Source organism: Gopherus flavomarginatus, chromosome 2, assembly GCF_025201925.1.
Source record: "Gopherus flavomarginatus isolate rGopFla2 chromosome 2, rGopFla2.mat.asm, whole genome shotgun sequence".
Classification (NCBI taxonomy): domain Eukaryota; kingdom Metazoa; phylum Chordata; order Testudines; family Testudinidae; genus Gopherus; species Gopherus flavomarginatus.
Window position 1 is genome coordinate 152188586 of NC_066618.1, and position 20215 is coordinate 152208800.

The window sequence follows — 20215 nt, forward strand, 5'->3', positions numbered from 1 at the left end:
GAATGTCAAGATTCAGTGCTAATCTCAGCCTGCTGCTTTTCCAATGCTGTATGAAAGAGGACGAAAACCGAAAGCCATTCTGTGGAACTGAAACAACCCAGAGAGTATCATCAAGGCAGTTCTGTCTCGATCTTCAGTGTATGTGCTATGTGCAGAGTGGGGAGCTATCTTGGACTGTCTGGGGATTACGTCTCGTTCAGTCAGCACATATCCTCATGTCTCTGTTGGGCTTTTCCACACTTACCGTGATGGAGATTGCTCAATCAGGCACCGTCCAGCCTGGGCTTTAGTTTCTCCAGCGTAGCGACTGACATGCCAGGGGAATCAGACAACAGGGACTGTCTCTCAGAAACACTCCCTGGCTTATTGCACCCGATCATCTCTCCCACGCTCTTCATTATCCCCGGAGACCACACCAGCACATTGTAAGAGCAGGTGGTGTAATCATTTCCTTTCAGGGCCTTCCACAGCTGCTTCTGCCAAGTCAACCCCTCATTCTTTTACTTCCCAGTTCTTGATCGCTGTCCCTGTGAGAGGTTTGAGACACCAGCCCCACCATGGTCTGATTTTTCACAAGCTGCACTTCCTGGTCCATCACATGAATTGCTCTTACCCAGAACTCCTGCTTTGGTCCAGCTGGAAACAGCAACCCTGTCCGGTCCGGATCTTGCATGCTTCAAACACTCCTGCAAGTTCACTGCCGCTGTCCTTTATCCCTGGGGGCATCACTGCATGATGAACTGACTTCACTTCAGCTTTATTCCAAGTCACTGCAAGGAGCAGTTGCTCTCTGTCTCCCTGTAGGCAAAGTGGAGTGATCTCTAAGCTCCAGGAATTGTCCCCAGTACCAAACACTTCCTCCTCCTCACACCCATCAGATGCCAAGGACAAGTCTGTTCATTAACGCCCCTGGAGTGCTTGCGACACCTTGGCATAAAATCCACTCCCAATGCAACAGCACTAGAAATATTCATCACCCCAGCAAAAGTCCATTTAGTATGCAGAGACCCCATGTTCAGAGGGGCCTGGATTTCTCGTGTTGTCTACACTGACAGATATTATTAGTCACCAGTTTAAGGCCTGAAGTACAAATGTTTTTTCCCTTTCAGGATGGGGTGTTCTCTATGGATCAGACAGTTCAGATCCTGAGTCCCGCAGCATTGTGTTTTCCAGCAGTTGGTGTCTCCAAGCACATAGTAACAGGTATCTCGCAGCTCCTCACATGAGTGTCTCCCTTGAGTATCGATCATTTCTTGAAGTGCTGCTTGGGGTATTAAGGACTCACCCTGAGGCTGGGAATTAACAGCTGATCCCTTTAAGGAAACACCAATTTCTGCTTCCACATTTTGAGCTCTGTGTCTATTGTAATCCACCAAGGTATCCAGCCTGTCCTCCTTCACCTGCAGGTTAGGATGGTCCCCTGCTAAACTTTCCACATAGGTTTCTCTCATGACTTGCCACTGGGGGTGGGCCTCTCTCTGCATTGCCAGCTCCAGCTTTGGCACAGCAGGTTCTCCGGGCAAGGTGGTGCAGGGAAAGCCCTGGTGAACAGGCTGCTCATACTCACAAATTACTATGGTGAGGTTTCCCTTCCTGCCTCCTCCTGGCTTCTCTTCCTTCTGGTGTTTTAGCGGGGCCAATCTCCCCTTAGAGCAGTTGTATAAGCACCTGTGTAACTGTCTATGAGAATCACAACACACTGGGAAGCTGCTGGTAAAAGGCTTTGACATCACAATCCAAACACACTGTGCTGCTTTTTCATCCGTCCACCCATTCATGGAGAGCAAGAGCTCAGATTCAACGTGCTCTCAGATTCTAGTCTCAGATGTAGCACCAGGCCCTTCTCAGGCCCAAGGGATTATTCCATCTTGAAGCAGCTGACAACAGCTGTAACATTTGCTTATAGAATCACCAGTTTTATTGGGACACTGCAAGTACCAACACCAGCACACAGAGGCAGAACTGAATTTCCCTCTGCAAACCGCACAGCTCCCATCACCATCATAACATTACATGACAATTTAATGCTCAGATAACAGTACAGCACCATCTACTGGGGGAAGTGTTGTCTACACTAGTCTTTACACTGGAGAAAAGACAGCAATGGCAGAGGGATGCCACCTGGCTGGTTTTGTCCTGCCCTGCTGGCTGCTGGTGTCAAGATTTAATATGCTGGGGGATTTTTCCCTTTCCCTGCTCCACCACCCTGAGGGTAAAGCGGGAAGAAATGCTCAGCAGAGACTTCCCATGGACCTGTCCCTTTAAAGAGCCAGGCCTCCCTTGGAGGACTTGACTGCCTTCACCACCTTCCCGGCATGCTGCAGGCTGAGCGGGTGGGTTTGCTGTGAGGCTGCCTTCCCAGAGTGCACCATGGGACAGGGAAGGTAACTTGAACTGCCTCCAGCTACCAGCACCAACACCACCAGATTAGGGGGAACAGGGGGAGGTGTCAGGCTGGAGGGTGCCTGAGAGGGGCTGGCGGGTGTCAGGGTGGTGATGGGGCCTGCAAGGAGCAGAGCGGGGTCGGGCTGGGAGGCGTGTGATACTCTGCTCATGTGGCCTGTCTTTGCCAAAGACACCGGGGACAAGCTGTGCAGGGAACAGCTTACACCAGCAGAGCTACAGTCTTGTGAAAAGGGGATTGTGTCAGCCAATCAGATCCATCCATTGAAGAAGTCTCTATCTGCAGGGCAGAGCAAGGACTGTCAACACAAAGACAGGTTTCAGAGTAGCAGCCGTGTTAGTCTGTATCCACAAAAAGAACAGCAGTACTTGTGGGACCTTAGAGACTAACACATTTACTTCAGCAAAAGCTTTCTTGGGCTACAGCTCACTTCTTCAGATGCATAGAATGGAACACACAGACAGGAGATATTTATACATACAGAGAACATGAAAAGGTGGAAGTACCCATACCAACTGTAAGAGTCCAAACAATTGAGATGAGCTATCAGCAGCAGGAAGAAAAAAAAAACCTTTGAAGTGGTAATCGAGATGATCCGTAGAAGGTATGAGGAGAACTTAACATGGGGAAATAGGTTCAGTTAGTGTAATGACCCAACCATTCCCAGTCTCTGTTTAAACCCAAGTTAATTGTATCTAATTTGCATATTAATTCGAGTTCAGCAGTCTCTCTTTGGAGTCTGTTTTTGAATTTCTTTTGTTGCAAAATTGCCACCTTCAAGTCTGTCACTGAGTGGTTAGAGAAGTTGAAGTGTTCTCCCACTGGTTTTTGAATGTTATGATTCCTGATGTCAGATTTGGGTCCATTTATTCTTTTGCGTAGAGACTGTCCGGTTTGGCCAATGTACATGGCAGAGGGGCATTGCTAGCACACGATGGCATATATCACGTTGGTAGATGTGTAGATGAACGAGCCCCTGATGACGTGTCTGATGTGAAAGTTCTCTTTATTTCTCATTTCCGCCACTAGGTGGCAGCATCAGGTTGGGAATAAACAGAGAATGTGGGGAAAAGCGTAGGGCTGATTGCTGGGAAACCCAGAGTGCCTAGCTGTAGTTTCCCCAGGAATTGAAATTGGGGGGCGGGGGGTGTTCGAATTTACAGGGGGTGTGTCAGGGCCAATGAGATATATAAAAGAGATATGAATAAAGTAAATATTTTGTTAGGATAATGCAAATTTAACATAAGGATAATGCAAGTTACACCAAAACACATAATATAATTTTTTAAAATGTATTTAATTTAAATTGATTTTTGAAAAGTAAGCCATCATGGGATAAGAGGGAAGTCCTCTTGTGGATCAGTAGCTGGTTAAAATATGGGAAACAAAGGGTAGGAATAAATGATAAGTTTTCAGAATGTAGAGAGATAAATAGTGGTATCCCTGATGGGTCGGTACTGGGACCATTACTGTTCAACATACTCATAAATGATCTGGAAAAATGGATAAACAGTGAGGTGGCAAAATTTAGAGATGATACAAAACTATTCAAGATATTTAAGTCCCAGGCAGACTGCAAAGAGTTACATAGGGATCTCACAAAACTGGGTGACTGGGCAACAAAATGGCAGATGAAATTCTATGTTGATAAATTCAAAGTAATGCACATTGGAAAACAATCTCAATTATACATACAAAATGAAGGAGTCTGAATTAGCTGTTACCATTCAAGAAAGAGATCTTGGAGTCATTGTGGGTAGTTCTCTGAAAACATTCACTCAATGTGCAGTGGCAGTCAAAAAAGCAAACAGAATGTTGGGAATCATTAAGAAAGGGATAGATAATAAGACAGAAAATATCATATTGCCTCTATATAAATCCATTGTATGTGTACACCTTGAATACTGTGTGCAGATCTGGTCACCCCATTCCAAAAGAGATATATTGGAAATGGAAAAGGTACAGAGATGGGCAACTAAAATGATTAGGGGTATGAAACAGGAGGAGAAATGAAAATGACTGGGAATTTTCAGCTTAGAAAAGAGACGGCTAAGGGGGGATATGACAGAGGTCTATAAAATCTTGACTGGTGTGAAGAAAGAGAATAAGGAAATGTTATTTAATCCTTCACATAACACAAGAACTAGCAAGTTTCAGAGTAGCAGCCGTGTTAGTCTGTATCCGCAAAAAGAACAGGAGTACTTGTGGCACCTTAGAGACTAACAAATTTATTTGAGCATAAGCTTTTGTGGGCTACAGCCCACTTCATCAGACGCATAAAAAGGAACATATAGTGAGGAGATATATATACGTACAGAGAACATGAAAAGGTGGGAGTTGCCCAATCAACTCTAGAGGCTAGTTAATTAAGATGAGCTATTATCAGCAGGAGAAAAAAACTTTTGTAGTGATAATCAAGATGACCTATTTAAGACAGTTTGACAAGAAGATGTGAGGATACTTAACATGGGGAAATAGATTCAATGTGTGTAATGGCTCAGCCATTCCCAGTCTCTATTTAAGCCTAAATTGATTGTATCTAGTTTGCATAGTATCAGAGGGGTAGTCATGTTAGTCTGGATCTGTAAAAGCAGCAAAGAATCCTGTGGCACTTTATAGACTAACAGACATTTTGGAGCATGAGCTTTCATGGGTGAATACCCACTTCGTTGGAAGCTCATGCTCCAAAACATCTGTTAGTCTATAAGGTGTCACAGGATTCTTTGCTGCTAGTTTGCATATTAATTCAAGTTCAGCAGTTTCTCGTTGGAGTCTGTTTTTGAAGCTTTTCTGTTGCAAAATTGCCACCTTTAAATCTGTTACTGAATGGCCAGAGAGGTTGAAGTGTTCTTCTACTGATTTTTGAATGTTATGATTCCTGATGTCAGATTTGTGTCCATTTGTTCTTTTGTGTAGACACTGTCTGGTTTGGCCAATGTACATGGCAGAGAGGCATTGCGGGCACATGATGACATATATCACATTGGTAGATGTGCAGGTGAACGAGCCCCTGATGGCCTGGCTGATGTGATTAGGTCCTATTATGGTGTCACTTGAATGGATATGTGGACAGAGTTGGCATTGGACTTTCTTGCAAGGAGGGGTTCCTGGGTTAGTGTTTTTGTTCTGTGGTGTATGGTTGCTGCTGAGTATTTGCTTCAGGTTGGGGGGCTGTCTGTAAGCGAGGACAGGTCTGTCTCCCAAGATCTGGGAAAGTGAGGGATCATCTTTCAGGATAGGTTGGAGATCTTTGATGATGCGCTGGAGAGGTTTTAGTTGGGGGATGAAGGTAACGGCTAGTGGCGTTCTGTTATTTTCTTGGTTGGGCCTGTCTTGTAGTAGGTAACTTCTGGGTACTCTTCTGACTCTGTCAATCTGTTTTTTCACTTTAGCAGGTGGGTATTGTAGTTTTAAGAATGCTTGATAGAGATCTTGTAGGTGTTTGTCTCTGTCTGAGGGATTGGAGCAAATGTGGTTGTACCTTAGAGCTTGGCTGAAGACAGTGGATCATGTGGTGTGTCCTGAATAGAAGCTAGAGGCATGTAGGTAAGTATAGCAGTCAATAGGTTTCTGGTATAAGGTGGTGTTTATGTGTTCATTGCTTATTAGCACAGTAGTGTCAAGGAAATGGACCGCTTGTGTGGATTGGTCTAGGCTGAGGTCAATGGTGGGATGGAAATTGTTAAAATCATGGTGGAATTCCTCAAGGGCTTCTTTTCCATGGGTCCAGATAATGAAGATGTCATCAGTGTAGAGTAGGGGCATTAGGGAAATGAGAGCTAAGGAAGCGTTGTTCTAAGTCAGCCATAAAAATGTTGGCATACTATGGGGCCATGTGGGTACCCATAGCAGTGCTGCTACTTGAAGGTATATATTGTCTACAAATGTGAAATAGTTGTGGGTGAGGACAAAGTCGCAAAGTTCAGACACCAGGTTTGGCATGTAACTAGTTCACAAAACTGGGGTAGGTGTTGGGAAAATTCAAGGGGAGTGTAGGGAAATCGCTGGTGCCTAGGTCTGATGACAATACACTCTGAGAGATGTGCTCAAGGATGCCATATGATTATGGTTAGATGCCAACCAACCACTGCAGATTCTGTTGGAAAAGGTCCTTGTCTTTCCTTCTAGGACACAGGATTTCCCAAGGAATAGGGCTGAAGGTGACAGAAATGCTGGGAGGGATAGAGAGGCCCTTCTGTGTGTCAGAGAGAGAGAGAGAGAAAGAGATTCATTGAGGGATGTTTCTAATGGGGTTCTGCAAGGATTGTCACTAGGCCTGTCACTGCTCATCGATGGTCTGGGCTGGAGGTAAATGTACAATCACTGCTGACAATATTTGTGGATAATACAAAGATGGTAAATATTGATAACGTCGGGGTAGGCATCCAGAGCGATCTGGATCACTTGGTGGGCTGGGTGCATTTGAATGCAGCCATATGCAAGAGCAATGCCTAGGAAGACAGAAGGCAGGGCCATGCTATGGAATAGGGGGCTGTACCTTGGAAAGCAGGGACTTGGGAAATGAGCTGGGGTCATAAGCAACTGAACATGAGCTGCCAGAGCAATGATGCAGCAAAAGGGCCATTCCTGGATGTATAACCGGGGGAGTAGTGAGAAGGGAGGAGATTTTACCTCTGTACATGTCTTTGAGGAGGCCAATACTGGAATCCTGTGTCCAGTTCTGAGGTCCACATTTTAGAAAGGGTGTTGAAAAATTGGAAAAGGTGCAGAAAAGAGCCACAAAAATGATTTAAGGGCTGGAAAAAAATGTGTAACAGTCAGACTTTATGAGCTCAATCTGTCTATGTAACAGTCTTAATGGGGAAAAACACTACAGGTGCCTCTAATCCGATGGAGAAAGACAGAACAAGAAACAATGTCTGGATGTTAAAGCCAGACAAGTTCAAATTAGAAATAAGGCACACATTTTTAATAGTGGGTGTAATATGACTCGAACAAACTACCATGCATTTCCAGAAGGTGCTTTAGTCAAAAGCAAGTTATTGAGCTCAATGCCGTGGGTGAAATTCTTTGTCCTCTTTTATACAGGGGGTCAAATCAGATTATTTTAAACTCTGGTTTAAAATCTAAGAGCTAGATAGACAGATAGATCCCCTATTAATTATGGGTAAAGTTGGTAGTGTTGCCATTGCCTGCCAGTTTCCATTAGAAGATCCTATTGTCATTTGCTTATAACTTTGCCATACTTTATCTGTTTGGACTGTAATTCCCCACGTTGAGTGTCTGCCTCAGACAATGTTTTTTAAAATCAGATATGATCCAACTACTTCTGAGAACAAGGTTATGGGAAATTTCTATTTTTTGCTCATATTAACAATTTGTTAGACATTTTGCCTCTAGCTCCTCTGTGTTTTGGAGCAGGGACTTTGGCAGGGGGATCACCAGGCATATGCCTTTTGCCATCCCTGTGAAATTACACTGACATTTGGCCAAGCTACAGACCTCTGAAAAACTCTCCACTTGTATTTATTCAGTAAAGTCTTGTTAGAATTTGGCAGCTAAATTCTCCAAAGAGTCTGTTTTCACTGAACATGCTCCATCCCCTCACAGTTCCTACATGTGACCAGACAGCACACACATGATGCCCACATAGTGAGTGAGCATGTTCCATCTTGAGACTGCAAGGGCTGAGCAGGACTTTTCCTGACATTTCTTTTGTGGCAGGTCCACATAAGGAACTACTGCTACCAGTTATTCTCATGGCTCGAGTGGTACTCCTGGGAGAATTCTGAGCCAAAAGATTAAAAATTCTATGCACAATATTTTAAAATTCTGCAAAATTCTTCCTATTTTATTTGTCAAAATAACACAATAATGCAATTACAGGCCAGTAAGCCTGACTTCCGTATTGGGCATACTGGTTGAAACTATAGAAAGAACAGAATTGTCAGACACATAGATGAACACGATTTGTTTGGGGAAGAGTCAACATGGTGTGACAGACCCAGACCAGTGGGGTACAGGAGTCTGATAGAGGGCAAATATACTGGTCACTGGATGAGTAGTTTTCTGTTCCCTGAGTGATCAGAGCAGGGGCTGCACTAGAGTAATCAGGAACCTGCTGGAACCAAATAAGGCAGACAGGCTGATTAGATCACCTGCAGCCAATCAAGGCAGGCTAATCAGAGCACCTGGGAATAAAAAGGAGCTCACTCCAGTCAGGCAGAGAGGAGAGGAAGTGCATGTGAGGAGCTGGGAGCAAGAGGCACAAGGAGCTGAGAGTGAGAAGATGTGGTGCTGGAGGACTAAGGAGTACAAGTGTTATCAGACACCAGGAGGAAGGTCCTGTGGTGAGGATAAAGAAGGTGTTGGGAGGAGGCCATGGGGAAGTAGCCCAGGGAGTTGTAGCTGTCATGCAGCTGTTACAGGAGGCACTATAGACAGCTGCAATCCACAGGGCCCGGGCTGGAACCTGGAGTAGAGGGCGGGCCCGGGTTCCCCCCAAACCTCCCAACTCCTGATCAGACACAGGAGGAGTTGATCCAGATGTGGGGAAGATCACTGAGGTGAGCAAATCTGCCAATAAGCGCAGGACCCACCAAGGTAGAGGAGGAATTTTGTCACAATGGTTTTAGTAAATGGAAATCATGCCTCACCAATCTACTCAAATTCTTTGAGGGGGTCAACAAGCATGTGGACAAGGGGAGATTTTCAGAAAGCTTTTGACAAGGTCCCTCACCAAAGGCTCTTAAGAAAAGTAAGCTGTCATGGGATAAGAGGGAAGATCCTTTTACAGATCAGTAACTGGTTAAAAGACAGGAAACAAACGGTAGGAATAAATGGCCAGTTTTCAGAATGGAGAGAGGTGAATAGTGGTGTTCCCCAGTGATCTGAACAGGGACCAGTCCTATTTAACATATTCATAAATGATCTGGAAAAAGGGGTAAACAGTGAGGTGGCAAAATTTGCAGATGATACAAAACTACTCGAGTTAGTTAAGTCTAAAGCAGATTGCGAAGAGCTACAAAGGGGTCTCACAAAACTAGGTGATTGGGCAACAAAACAGCAGATGAAATTCAGTGTTGATAAATGCAAAGTAATGCACATTGGAAAACATAATCCCGACTGTATATATCAAATGATGAGGTCTAAATTAGCTGTTATGACTCAAGAACAGAGATCTTGGAGTCACTGTGGGTAGTTCTCTGAAAACATCCACTCAATGTGCAGCGGCAGTCAAAAAAGTGAACAGAATGCTAGGAATAATTAAGAAAGGGATGGATAATAGGACAGAAAATATCACGTTGTCTCTGTATAAATCCATGGTACGCCCACATCTTGAATACTGTGTGCAGATGAGGTTGCCCAATCTCAAAAAAGATATATTGGAATTGGAAAAGGTTCAGAAAAGGGCAACAAAAATGATTAGGGGTATGGAACGGCTTCTGTATGAGGAGAGATTAATAAGACTGGGACTTTTCAGCTTGGAAAAGAGACGACTATGATATTATCTCATTAAAATATCACCACATAGATCATTGTTGCAACCACTTTTATATATTTGCAGCAAATCTTGTACAAAGGTTGCCAAGTGAGGTGTCTAGGAAAAGGTTATGATTTGCTGGTTATGATTATGCTATCTGTATGCATGTATCATCTTTGTATTTGAAGTTATAAGTATTGGTTCTATATCTGGATTTCAAATGTTGGACCCTGGAGTAACGCCCACAATGTAGCTAGCTAGCACATCTTGGAGGGAGTATTCAAACTGAGTGACCCATCAAAAGGACACTTAACTGACAATGGACCATGGGAGAAGCCTATCTACACTAGTGGACTGTCCTGTAAACGTGCTGTCTGGAGTGTAGGTAGCAATGATTGAGGGGAATTAGGCATGAACATGTGACTTGCCCACCTGACTCCAGACACCATCTTGTTGTTGTAATTTTCTACAGTAAGAACAATGGGATGCTCTCCACATGGCAAAAGCTATAAAAGGCCCTGGAAACACCTCAGTTTGGTCTTCAATCCTGCTTCTTACCTCTGAAGGAACTTTGCTACAAACTGAAGCACTGAAGAAAGGACTGAATGACCCTTCCAAGCTGTGGATGTGCTCCAGAGACTTGACTTAAACCAGCAGTTTATTCCATCACTCCTACAAGCCTGAACCAAGAACTTTGTCATTACTCTAGATAATTTATTCCTGTAACTTATTTTAACTCTCTCTTTCTTTTCCTTTCTTTCTTTCTTTCTTTCTACGAACCTCTAGATTTTAGATACTAAAGGATTGGCATCAACGTGATTTTGGGGTAAGATCTAAGTTATATGTTGACCTGGGTGTGTGGTTGGTCCTTTGGGATCAGAAGAACTTATTATCTGATGAGACTGGTTGTAAAGAACCACTCACCTCTGAACCCAGTGTTTTTGGTGGTGATATAAGTATTGGAATGCCTGAGGAAAGTACCTTTATGTTTTCCTGTTAGCCAGTGTGGTGAAACAGAAGTTTACTTTTGTGGCTCGTTGGTATACCCTGTTGGAGATTAGCCACCAGTCTTGGGGTGTATCTGCCCTATTTCTCAGCAGTTTGTCCTGAATTTGGCATCCTCAGTTGTGACCCACTGAGGCACAGTTACAAGGACTGAGGGAGTGTCTATAAAATCATGACTGATGTGGAGAAAATAAATCAGGAAATGTTATTTACTCCTTCACATAACACAAGAACCAGTGGTCACCAAATGAAATTAATAGGCAGCAGGTTTAAAACAAATAAAAGGAAGTATTTCTTCACACAACACACAGTCAACCTGTGGAACTCCCTGCCAGAGGATGTGGTGAAGGCCAAGTCTATAACAGGGTTGAAAAAAGAACTAGATATGTTCATGGAAGATAGGTCCATCAATGGCTATTAGCCAGGATGGGCAGGGATGGTGTCCCTAGCCATTTTGGTGCCCTATGCAGGGGGGGAGGCCTGTCCCCAGGCCTCCACGGGGGGAGGGAAGGAGCAGGCTTAGGGGGCAGGGGGTAAACCACCCACCAGCACGAGCCAGCGGAGTAGAGGGGGTTGGGGCTGGGTCACTCCACTTTCTACCACCTGGTGAGTGCAGGGCAGGCCCAACCCCTGCTGCTGTCCTCAGGTGATGGGATGGAGTGGGAGCAGAGCTGGGGCAGAGCAGAGGCGGGACCATGGGTGAGAGGTGGAGCAATGGTTGGAGCAGCACACAGATGCATAGGGCACCAGGAAATGTGGTGCGCTAAATTTTCTGGTGCCCTACACAGCCGTGTACTTTGCATATGGGTAGGGACATCCCTGGGGATGGTGTCACTGGCCTCTGTTTGCCAGAAGCTGGGAATGGGTGACAGGGGATTGATCACTTGATGATTTCCTGTTCTGTTCATTCCCTCTGGGGCACCTGACATTGGCCACTGTTGGAAGACAGGACACTGGGCTGGATGGACCTTTGGTCTGACCCAGTATGGCCATTCTTATGTAATATAATCACACCAGTTTCAATTATTTTGGTCATTTATCTGAAAATACCTGTCAGCAAGTATTTCTGTAACAGTACAGACAACAAAAAATCAGGAAAATGTGTTTTGAAAAATAGATTCCTTACTAGGCATATTAATACCTAACTCTGAGTAATAATTCATTTACATTATAACACAGGAATATACTTCCTGCACCCCTCATAAAATATCAGGGTTGGAAGGGACCTCAGGAGGTCATCTAGTCCAGCCCCCTGCTCAAAGCAAGACCAATCCCCAAACAGATTTTTGCCCCAGATCTCTAAATGGCCCCCTCTAGGATTGAACTCACAACCCTGGGTTTAGCAGGCCAGTGCTCAAACCCCTGAGCTATTCCTGCTCCTGCAAAAGCAATGCAAAGGCTTGGGGGGAGTTGATGTAAGGTAGGAGCTGAGGGAGAGGGAATTAATTGCTGGGTGGGAGCCTGGGAGTGAAAGGGTTGGGGGTCGGGCTGGGGAGGAAGTATGGAACAGAGGTTTTTTTTGGTAAGGGGTTTGTTAGGGAACTGAGGAGCCTTCCCCATGCAGACCCTGGCTGACCCCAGCTTCTCCCATTCAGTCAGGCACATCTGTCCCTGTCCCCATGTGTCCCTGCACTCCAACTTAGCCACCCTTCCTCTCCCATCCCCATGTGTTCTTGCACCCCCTCCCCATCCTCATCCACCCCCTCCCCACATCCCCATGTGTCACTGCACCCCCACTCAGCCACCCCCAACTCATCTCCATGTGGCCCTGCACCCCCTCCTCCACTGCAGCCCCATGTGTCCCATCTGCAATGAAAAAAATTGAAACCACTGGACTAGAACAAAGTCACTTATATTCCTGCCTGGAGTGTGGACAAGGGGGAGTTATACTGGAACAGCTCTAGCGGAAGGGTGGGTTCTGCTACAGCTAGATTGGGCAATTTCCCTTTGTAGAGAAGCCCCTTGTTGTTATTGGTGTTGTTTGGACGAGAGAGTAAGTGAGTGAGTGTATAGAGATAGATAGAGCGAGGGGATAGATGGGGATAGATAGATAGATAATGGGGTGGATGGGGTAGATAGATAGATGGGGTGGATGGAGATAGAGCGAGGGAGTGGATGGGGATGGGTGTCCGTGGGAAGAGATAGAGAGAATTTGTGATGAATGATACTTCTTGCTTCTTATAATCTCTGGCAATAACAACATTCCTGTTGAGGCGAGCAGGGCAGGTGGGAAGAGGCTCTTGCCCCATGTGTATTGCATGTGTGGTGTTTTTCCCACCCATGCCCCTGGCTCTGTGTCCTGACTTTGCAGAGGGGACTGTAGTCTAGCAGTTGTGGAAGCCTCTGTTAAAAGAAATGGAGCATTTCCCAGAAATGAGTATCGATGCACTAACAAACAAACGAAAGGGAGGGGGAGCAATGGACAGGGCTGGGCTGAACTCCAGGGAGTCCTAGTAGAAGTGAAAGCAAATAGGAAACTCGCATTTGTGGGTCTGAGATAACAGCCAAACCCACAGTGAGCCAAGCTAGTGCTGGATTAGTTTCACTTTCTCCTAGCAAAAGCTGCAAAGTGGATATGTGTAGGACAGGGGTCAGGTTCTAGGGGGATAATGTTGTGGGGCAGGCTGGATTTGGGGGGAATATTAAGGGCCAAACAGGGAGCTTTCAGCTGAAGAGATCTGGGAGGAAGGGGTCCCAGCAGCAGAGAAGAGTCTCTGCCTAGAACAGGTCCCCACCTAGTCCTTGCCCAGCCTTCCCTGCTGCTGGAAACCCAAACTGGATTGTACGTTTATGCTCCATGCAAGATCAAATTGGGAATGTGCGGGGCCATTCTAAACCCCTCTACCTGGATTGACCTGTCCAATGGCCTGGAAAAGCAAACACCCAACTGCATGGGGGCAGGACACAAAAAACTTGTGTCTGAAATTTGCAAATGTTATGTATCTGCAGAAGTGAACCAGCTACAATGTCTGAAGGCTCAGGGAGCAGCAGTGCCCATAGATGCAGTGCCAGATTAATGCAGAGGCTTTAGAGGCTGCAGCCAAGGACCTCTGACTAAGGGGGGGCCCTCCAGGCCTTCTGCTTCTTTTCATCTGGCCTGGGGCAAGTCTCCCTGCTCCATTCCAGACACTGGTCCCCAAGCCTTGGTGCACACCCCCAGGCCTGGAGCTGTAAGCACCAGCACCCCTAGGTGAGGGGCATCTCTGTGTGCTGCCGCCCCTGCCCCCAACCAAGGGGAGCTGTGGAGATGGTGCCTGTGGCACAGGCATCATGTACTGTGCAGAGCAGCTTGGCTTCTCCACCTAGACATACACACCACTTCAGGAGCAGAGCACCACAGAGCCAGGGCAAGCAGAGATTCTGCTTCAGTTCTGCTGCACTGCCAACAAGGAGCCACCCAAGGTAAGTGTCTCCCAGCCAGAGTCTGCACCCCACACTCATTCCTGCATCCTAGCCCCATCTGTGCCCCCCCATCCCCTGAGCCCACTACCCATCCCATCTAATAGTCCTGGGCTTACAGGAGAGTTAACCCAGACCTGGTCCCACAGGTCAGGGGAGTAGCCATCAGACATCTGCTCATCTGCAGATATAACCTTGACAGACCCCAGTCACCAGCAGGTGGGATCAAACCTGGGACCTCAGTGCATGAGCCTCTGCAGTATGCGCCACGACCCACCTGGTTGTGCGCTAAGGCTGTAGCACAGACTCATTTAACTCTCTCTAAGTAGTCTCGGGCCCACTAGATGGGACCGACACCACCCCCAGGAGGTATGTGGCTTGCATAGAGGCCACCCAGCTAACTGCCTGCTTGCTTCAAACAATGCTGATCCTCAAACAATGCTCTGAGAAGTCACGTGCTTCCTTTCTGTCTTTGGATTCCTGATGGCTCCCGGACTTTGCCTCTGTCACCTGAAGGCAAATGCTATTTGGCACTTGTCCCAGCCTTGCTTCAACATTTTTGTTAAATATTTGCCCTGTGGTGCCCTTGGAGCAGAGATAAGGGATTTTTATGCCAAGTAGATGCAGATAGACTCAGCCTTCTGGCAACTCAGCCCTGAAAGGAAAAGACAGGTGGTGACACACGACTTATGAGGACAGGATGAGGGAACTGGGATTGTTTAGTCTGCAGAAGAGAAGAATGAGGGGGGATTTGATAGCTGCTTTCAACTACCTGAAGGGGGGTTCCAAAGAGGATAGAGCTTGGCTGTTCTCAGTGGTGGCAGATGACAGAACAAGGAGCAATGGTCTCAAGTTGCAGTGGTGGAGGTCTAGGTTGGATACTAGGAAACACTATTTCACTAGGAAGGTGGTGAAGCACTGGAATGAGTTACCTAGGGACGTGGTGTGTCATAAACAGATTGTTAAGGGTTAATGTCTCTTGTACCTGTAAAGGGTTACAAGGAGGGAAGGGACACCTGACCAGAAGACCAGTCAGAAGACAAGATACTTTTAAATTTGGGCGGAGGGAAGCTTTTGTGTGTGTTCTTTGTCCATTGTGTGTTCTTCTCTTGGAGGGTCTGAGAGAGACCAGACATTACTACAGGCTCTCTAAGTTTCTTTCCAAATAGTAAGTAAAAACAGGCAGTTTAGGCTTTCTGATTGTTTTACTCTATTTGCAATTGTGGATCTGGCTGGTTAACTTTATATGTGTAGTTGCTGGGAATATTTTGATTTGTATTGGTACTGGGGGGGAAGTCTCTTTCTGGTGTCTGTAAGCTATAGGACCCTGTAATATTTACATCTTGAAGTTACAGAGATAATTCTTTACTTTTTCCTTTCTTTTATTAAAAGATTTCTTTTTTTTAGAGAACCTGATTGGGTTTTTTTTTCTTGTTTCCCTTGTGTTATTCCAGGGGATTGGGATAACTCACCAGGACGGGTGGGGGAGACGGGAGGGGGGAGAGAGAGAATCTCTCTCTGTTTTCCTTGAATCTGTTTGCCTCTTTGTGGAAGGGAAGGGAGATGCTTCTCTGTATGGTGATTTAAGAGGTTGGATCAGTATCTCTCAGGATAGCCCAGGGAGGGAAATTCTGGGAGGGGGAAAGGTGGGGGAATGGGTTATTTCTCCTCGTTTTAAGAATCCAAGGGATCTGGGTTCTTGGGGTCCCCAGGGAAGGTTGGGGAGGTCAGAGTGCCTCAAAACACTATATTTTTGGGTGGTGGCAGTGCTATCAGATCTAAGCTGGTAATTAAGCTTAGAGGATTCAGGTGCTAGTATCTCATTTTCTGAACTCTAAGCTTCAGATCTGAGAAGGAATGCTATGACATGGTGGAATCTCCTTCCTTAGAGGTTTTTAAGGTCAGGCTTGACAAAGCCCTGGCTGGGATGATTTAGTTGGGGATTGGTCCTGCTTTGAGCAGGGGGTTGGACTAGATACCTCCTGAGGTCCCTTCCAACCCTGATATTCTATGACATGTCGGTGTGTGCTTCTATTGTGACAAGCTGGGCCCCTTCGTCTCCACCTGCCTGGCCCGAAGGCTGAGCCAAAGGGTTCTGGAGAACAAGCCAGCCCAGTCCTGGTCTTAGCTGGGCACAAAGGCAAGCCATAACCCCGAGTCCCAAAGACAAGCCCTGATGGGGACAAGCATCGGATCCTGCCAGCTGGGGCCAGAACTCCAAGTGCCCGTCCTAGCCTCATTTCCCCCAGTTCTGGGTATCTCGTGCTCACCCCTCACAACTCCCTCATTCACTGGCAGGAGTGATGGCTCTCTTTGCCCTCGGGGTTCTGCCAGGAGCACTGCTGGCCTCTGATGGATGGAGAACAGCTGGAAGAAACCCAAGGCCCGCAGCAGGTAGCGATTGGCACAACAGGGAGAGTCGAGGATCGTGGCCCCACCAAATACAGTGATTTCGCTGATGTATTTGAAAAGAGAAAAGCAGAGTCCGTACTCCCCCATGAGACTATGATGCTCCTATAGTCTTACAGCTGGGGGCAACATCCTGTCCAGCTGGCTTTATGCCATGGCTGCACCTGCGCTGGCTACTGTATGCACGTGCCTTCAGGAGAATCTGGCCAGAGGTTTCACGTGAAAATCCACTTCCCTTGCTGGGCCCCTGGAAAGACGGCAGCCTCTGTCTCTGTGTAGACTACTGGCCATTGAACCAGATCACAGCTAGAAAGCAGTACCCGCTGCCCCTAATCCCAGACCTGTTGGACCAAGGCGCTGCTTGGATAGTCACAAAGCTAGACCTTCAGGGGGCATATTCCTTTGTGTGCGTTAGGGCCAGAGCTGAGTGGAAGACCGCCTTTTGGCCACTGGGAACATTTAGCGATGCCATTTGGCATTGCAGCACCGCATTAATGATGTGTTTCAGGACATCCTAGATCAATATAAAGTTGTGTACCTGTGATGATATACTTAGTTTTTCAGACAGTCCCAAACAGCGCACAATTCATGTTCGAGCTGTCCCAGAGAGGCTTTGACAACATGGGTTGTAGGCCCAATTGGAAAAGTGTGCCTTTGACTGAGTTTCCACTGACTTCCTGGCTTCAGTCTGCCCCTGAAAGGGATCAAGTTGGATCCAGAAACGATGAAGGCGGTCCGCGATTGGGCAGCCACTGGGAACATCCACAAACGTCAGCATTTTCTGGGCTTCATCAATTTCTACCGCCAGGTCATCTCTGAGTTTTCAGGCAGAATTGTCTCACCTCTCATTCTCTATAAGCATCCCCAGTTCAGCAAGACTCTGGAAGCCCAACGTGCCTTTGAGCACCTAAAACTTGCATTTACAGGTGCCTCCATACTCCTCCACCCTGCTGCCACACGAGCCTTCACTGTGGAAACAAATGTCTCCAATGTGGCAGTTGAAGCAGTGGTCTCCCAGAGGCATCCATGTGCCCTTGGGCAGTGCATGAAGCCCCCCTTCAGGGAGGCTAGTCCCTCTCCCATCCCTTTCACCCCCCTCCCCTGCCTGAGCCCCCCACTGTGGCCAAAGGAGCCCTGTCTCAGCCAGTCCGAGTACTGGTCCACCAGCTGGCCCTGGTCGCTGGCCCCAGGCCACCCTGGCCGCCCCAGCCCCAGAGCACCGACCAGTCTGAGCACTGGCAGGACCCAACCTCGGCTGGCTGGCCCAAGCACAAACCCCAGCCACCCCAAGTCCTGGGATGCTGGCTGGCTAACCCCAGCCCGGACCCCGCCTGCTTTGAGGGAGAGGCTGAGCAAGGGAGGGAAGAGGAGCAGCCTGGGCTGGGCCATGGGGGAAGAGCGGGAAGCAGGAGGGGGCCTCAGGGCAGAGCATGGGTGGGGCCATGCTTGGCTGTTTGTGCAGGCTTAACCTCCCCTGGCCTGCCATACCCGCCACCCAGGCATGTGCCTTTTATTCTAAAAATCTCATTCCCACTTATCAATAGTATGAAATCCTGGACAAGGAACTTCTGCCCAGCCAGCCAGCTTCGAGGAGTGGTGGCACTACCAAAGGGGCCCAACACCCAGTCCAAGTATACATGGCCCTTAAGAACTTGGAATAGTTATGAAAGGCTAAAGCCCTCAGTCAGAGACTGCTCTACTGGGCCCTGTTCTTCTCCTGTTTCAATTTTACTATCTCCTATCATCCAGGTGCTAGCAGGGGCAGAGCAGACACTCTATCCTGAAAAGCGGAGGACTATGCTGATCGGAAGAGACCCAATCAAGAGACCTACATTCTCAAATCCCATAACTCTCTTGGTGTGATAATGCACCTGGACCTGCTCAACCTAATCTGCTCAGCCTCTGCCCTGGGCTCTCCCTGGGCGATCATGAAGCCATCAGTCAGGAAGTGCATGAGGTCTGAGATGGATTGACCCTTGTGAGGGACATACATATGTTCCCCCCAGCTGTCCTCATGTGTTGGCCCTGTGGATGTGCCAAGGATCCCCTTGGTGGGGCATTTCGGCTGTTCCAAAACCCAGGGCCTGGCCTCCTGTTTCTTTTGGTGGCCTTTCATGCATGCTACCACGCAGGTATATGTAACCTCCCGTGACATATGCACCCACATTAAGGTGCCACACAGCAAACCCTGTGGGCTCCTCCAACCTCTGGAAACTCCATCCAGTCCCTGGTCATCCATCTCAATAGACTTCATCGTATCCAACCATCTTAACTATCATCAGTCACTTCATGAAGATGGCCCACTTCATGCCCTGCACCCAGTTACCTTCCTCTGAGGAGACTGCCCACTGTGGGTAAACCAGGTCATCTGCCTCCATGGACTCTCTGAGCCCATTGTTTCTGACTGTGGTGCTCAGTTCATTTCTCACTTCTGGAGGGAGGCCCTCCAATTGTTGAGATGACACTCCTGCCCTTTCTTCAGCTTATCATCCCCAAACACGTGGCCAGAGAGAAAGGTTGAACAAAGTCCTGGAGCAGTATTCCAGTGCTACTACTGTCAGAATGACTGGTCCTCGCTGTTACTCTATGCAGAGTTCTGATATGATAACACTGAACACTTCTCTACAGGACAAAGCCTTTTTTTTTTTTTTTGGTGAACTACATCTTCCACCTCTGATCTCATGCTGAACTGCCCACACCCTCCCCTAAGCCAGCCATTTTGGAATGGGTACAATTGATCCATCGTACCCAGGGGGAGCTAATGACCCACCTGGAGGAAGCAAAACAGGACTACAAGCGGTATGTGGACCAACAACAACAGAATGGTCCTGACGTTCTGTAGGCCGGAAAGTATGGCTCTCAGCAAAGCATCTCCGTACTAACGGACCACCCCGTAAACTTGATCACCAATTCTTCAGCCCATATCGAATCTACCAACAGATTGATCCTGTCGCTTTTGAACTCCACCTGCCTTGTTCTCTCAGAATCCACCTGGTATTTCATGTGTCCCTACTGAAGCCATATGTGGCCAACCCCTTTCCCTGCTGGACCCAGCCATCCCCACACCTGCGCACCTTCAGGACTATGATGAGTAAATGGGCCATAAAATTCTCAATTCTAAAACGAAGTGGGGTAAGTTGTGGTATTTGATTGCAGGATTATGGGGCTAAGGAGCGATCCTGGGAGCCTGCTGAAAACGTTCCTGCTCCCAGACTTGTAAAAACCTTTCAAGAGAACCCACACCTATTGCTGCCCTAGGGAGGCAGGTTAACGTGATGACCTGGGTCTTGAACCCACAGCTGGGTGTGCCCAGACAACTGCCATATCTTGGTCTCCACCCAGTCTCTGCTGAGAAGTCATTAGGACTACAGTCACAGCCAAGGCACCACCCACAGGAGCCATGATTGGAGGATCACCCAGTTCCACTGATTGGTCCAGCTACACTGCATTGGATCCTGCTTGTATCTGCCTCCTGCACCCACCCTGTTCTGGATTCACTGGTCCTGCCTCACCCCTGTTCCCACTGTGCTCCTGCTCCATGACTGATCCTTGCC